Genomic DNA, 5,139 nt, shown 5'->3' with positions numbered 1-5,139 from the left:
AAAAAAAAAAAAAACTCTGTTGCCTTCCAAGATGAATTTCTGAAGAAACAGATTACAGTACTGACAAAAATAGGACAAACCAGACAAACACTTAGGTTAAGACACAAAAATTATGCAATAAATATAAAATGTAACAAAAACATATAGGAAAATAGAAGCATTAATATACAGTATAATATAATGAAATATGATGCATAGCAGTGACTTATGGTAATGTTCTTTTAGGGTTTTTTATTGCAAATTGTATTTACAATTTGCAATAAAATTCGAAAATACTTTTGAATAATATATTAAATTGTAAATTAAATTCTTCCAAAAATATTTTTTTCAGCATTTTACAGTAAACTTACATGCTGTCTGATTTATATATATATATGCTTTTTATGGTAAAGTAACACTTATGCAATTAACTAATTTTTACTATAACATAATATTTTTTCCTGTTAAAATAATGAACATTTTTCAGACAGGAAGTGGGAGAAAAGGTGAGGCGAGATCAGAAAGGACTCAAACTTGGGTTGCCAGGTCTGAGCTCTGCACCATTTATTTGCACCATAACAAACATGTTTACAGTGATTTTTTTTAACATCTTCTTCTTAGAATTACCTTGATCTATGAGACGATGCAGACGTTATTTTTATCTCTTTTTTAATATCAACTCAACATCAACTTTTTTAGAGGATTTTACCTTAAAAGAACTGTGTACACACAACTATTCACCAACATGTTGATATTGCCCTGACCTCGGAACCAAATGGTTTGTAAAGAGGAATAGAAGTTCTTCTTCAGACGTCTAGTGTGCATCTCAAGGGACAACAGTGCTACTGTGACAATGAAGAGAAAACTGCAGTGAGTAACAGTCTAGCAGCTCTATAGATGTAATGAGGGGTAGAATGGGTTTCATGATACTGATATACTGATGTTATTTTCCTCTTACTCAAGTAGACTCTTCAAAACCACTAGAACATTTCTGAGGAAGGTAATTAATTGTACGGTATATGCCGCAGCTAGCAAACCTATTGAACCTCATCAAGAACGGTTTCAACTGGTCTCGAACCATGAGATGCCTTGTCGCAGGTTGCCCAGCATAATTAGTTTGTTCTTTTTCAAAGAGATGTTGAGGGTTGCCTCTACCGAGATAGTCAAGTGTAACATGCTCTTCAAATACACTTCTTTTCAAAGTGAAACTTTGATCATGATTCATAATACCAGTTGAAGCAAGTTCTGACAAATCACAGTGTGGTATTTGACAGCGTTTCATTGAGTTTCCATGATCAAATTGATTTAATAAGGCCCTGTTTACTATGATTAAAACAGAATGTGTCCAGTTTGACTGCCCTGCGAATTAGTTCTCACCAGGCGGCTCTATCCGATTGTTCATGGATCTGATTGAAGTACAGTTCCTGTCACTTGACATTGCAGGATGGCTGAGCCTGGTACAGAATAAGGATGTTTGTTGGCTTGCGGATTGCAGTGGGCTTATTGAAAACTGTACATCCATTGTTTTGCACAGAGGAAGAACTGTGGGACCATTTGTTGTGGGACCAAGCACAATGGACCCTCATACTGACCCCAAGGTCACTGCCCACAGCTCTATGTCGGCTTTATAATACAAAAAAGGGTGTTTAAAGCACATCTCTGCACAGTCATTCACATAAACCCTCCTCTGTGGGATTTGGCTATTGTTTTGGTGCGTACAATACACCATTGTGATCTTCGAAGGAGGCAATAGGCGCTTACAAGGCAGAACACGTATATGTTTCATTCTTTACTGTGTAAGTGGTTCTCATTAGCTTACATCAATTCTTTAATTACAATTTTCATTAATCGCCCACAGCTCCCTCAGCAAACCATGAAGACCAGTTTAAATCCATTTCATTGAGGCACTGATAAAAAGCAATTCAGGTAAGCAAAGGAATAAATGCCTAAATAGATGGCCTACTTAAAAAAAAAAAACTCTGCTTTATTGTGAGACAAAAGTATGATTTCAATTCAATTCTACTTTTTGACATTTCCTTTTCCCCTGGGTGCCATAATTCACGCTCAGATCAACTGAAGAACCATCTCTCTATTTTTTTTGCATTAGATAGGGTATTAGTAGGACTTTTTCCTCTACAGTGCCAGGCCGCGCTCCACAGAACACATCCGGACTCTCTCAGATCCGTATTATCTGATCGGGTCCAGACTGAATTTCACCATTTTGTCAGCACGTACGTTTTTCCTGCCAGCTCTTCTTTCAGTTCACCTTGCTGGGTCGTCCTTGGACTGACTGCTAAAGCGTAATGTAGTGCGTCTCCCTGCAGTTTCAGAAGTAGGTTGGACCCATTTTCACACTACGAGCTGCGAGATTTCACTGATTGCCGTCTTTCACCTTAATGGGAGGGAGATATAGAATGTAAAAGCGAGAGAATTAAAAGGATAGTTCACCCAAAAATGAATGGTCTGTTATTACATACTCATTCTAATGTCATTAAACAGAACACACACACACACACACAATTTAAAGAATGTTCATGCAGCTGTTTTCTATATAAAACATGACAAATGTAATTTTTGGATATTATGTTCATTTAAGAAACTGTTTTTTTATTAAGTTGAAAAAAAACTGTAATATTTTAAATATTCTATAATATGATATGTTATATATTTTACATACATTATTATTACATAAAATATATATAAAAAAGTATTTTATGTATACACTATTTTCAAAAGTTTGGGGTCAGTAAGACATTTGTAATTTTATAAAAGATTTCTGCTTCAAACAAATGCTGTTCATTTGAACATTTTCTTTTTCATCAAAGAATGTTCATCCGACTGTTTTCTGTATGACACATATGACAGAAATGCCATTTTTTGGGTGAACTGTTCATTTAAGAAACTGATTTTTTTATTAATTTGAAAACATTTACAGTACACGGTACTTTAAGAAACTTTCATGGTACATCTAAAAAACAGGGCATTAACATGGTACCCTTTTTTTTTTAGCATTTTTAAAAGCATTTTGGATATCTGTATGTTCTAAATGACAAATTTGTCACCAACCCTTCTGTTTCATACCTGTGGGATTTACATACCTGTGATAAAAATGGAACTGCTTTGCTCTGACTTTGTTCGATATCTGAGGAAGACTCTCGAGAGATTCTCTGTCTTTGCTGGAAGGTGCCTTTCGATGTCATTAACCTCACTTTAAGCAATTTGGGCCAGAGTGGCTGCGTTCCCCTGGCGTGGTCACGCGTGAGGGGTAGGGCTACTCCGATACCAGATGAAACAGGAAGGCTATTTTCAGTGTTTGTGATGGATGTGGTATTCTCAGTGAACACTCAGTGTGTGCCTCTGTATCTTTTTTTGCAGCAAGGCAGCAGAAGCAGGAGAGCTGAAGGTGACCTGTGGCTGGGCCGGGGGCTGCAACACAGGACATGGGAGCTGCCTCTCACTCCCGCTCGTGTCTTGTGTTGCAGCCAGTGGAACTGCTGCACTGTCCACATCAGAGATGGAAGTAAGCATCACGCTTGGGGAACATTGCACCATCTTACAGTGGCTGCCTGTGAAATCATTGCTCTTCTCATCTTCTTCTCAAAGGAAAACACAGAGCTGATAATGATGTGTAAGTTTCTGAATAAAAGACATAATAGCTTTTAAAATTAATATAATAAGTGCGAAGGAAAAGCAGCAAGTACTTCTTTGTAATATGGTAAGTGATGTAACACTCACTTTTTTAAAGACACATTACAAATTCAACATTGAACTTAAAAAGGTTGTATTAATAGGCCAACATTCTTTTGAAAAAAATTCTGTTAGCACAATTTTTTATTGTTATTTCTTACTGGAAAACAAGTAGTAAAGAAGGTCTATAAAATATTAGTAGTAAAATGTTTATTTATTTATTTATTTTCATTTCATATTTAACATTTTATTTTTTATTATAATATTATACACTACTGTTCAGAAGGGACAGTACGATTTTTTCATTGAGAGAAATTAATACTTTCTTCTTCGTTCTTTCTTCTTTCGTCAAAGAACCCTGAAAACATGTACCAAGGTTTCCAAAAAATATTAAGCAGCCACAGCTGTTTTCAACATTGATAATAATAATCAGGAATGTTTCTTGAACAGCAAATCAGCATATTAAAATGATTTCTGAAGGATCATGTGACACTGAAGACTGGAGTAATGATGCTGAAAACTCAGTTTTGCATCACAGGAATAAATTACAAATATGCAATATAACACTATATACACACACACACACACACGTCTATATATATAAATATGTATGTATTTGTAATTTATTCCTGTGATGCAAAGCTGAGTTTTCAGCAGCTATAACTCCAGTCTTCAGTGTCACAAGAAAAACCATGTCAAATATTGTTTGTAGAACAAAAAACAAAAACATAAATAAATTTAAACTTTTTAATGATGTATTCAACTAACAAATTCATTTTTATCATCTTATAGACACTTTTATTTATCCCAATTTGAACTAGCAATTTTGTCCCCTTTAGTAAGTGCAAACATTTCAGAGCGACGGAGTTAAACCATGTCAACACTGATGCTCCTGTGTTTAGTTTGGAAAAGCGTAAAATGCACACTCTGGCTGTCTGGTGCTTTATTAATAGTCTTTTATCTCCCTCAAGGTTATGCATGAATAACACAGATGAAGAAGTTTGGCTTTACCTCACACACTTATACGTAGATATAGAAACACACACAGATAAAGAAAAAGCAGCCTCAGATGCAGTATATATAAATGCACACACATGCATGTATATATTTAAGAAAAATATGTTTCGTTTATATATTAAATAGATTTATGTATAATATAGATTATTATATGAATATGAATATATACATGTAAATACATGTATATATTTGCAAAATATATACTGTATGTGTGTGTATTTATATATGCATAATAAATGTACACAGCACACACACATATATTATGTAAACAAAAACTTTTATTTTGGATGTGATTAATCGTTTGACATCACAAATTTTTTCCTAATATATTGAATTATATTTTTATGTAAGGTTTACAGCATGGGTTAATGTACAGTCAAATGATCATTATCAGAAATAAACACCAAGGTTAGTGCATTAGCCTACTTATTACGTAGTAGCTTACTACTATGTAAT

This window comes from Sinocyclocheilus rhinocerous, unplaced genomic scaffold, assembly GCF_001515625.1.
Source record: "Sinocyclocheilus rhinocerous isolate Xijiao unplaced genomic scaffold, SAMN03320098_v1.1 scaffold574, whole genome shotgun sequence".
NCBI classification, from domain to species: Eukaryota; Metazoa; Chordata; class Actinopteri; order Cypriniformes; family Cyprinidae; genus Sinocyclocheilus; species Sinocyclocheilus rhinocerous.
This window is presented reverse-complemented; position numbering follows the sequence as displayed.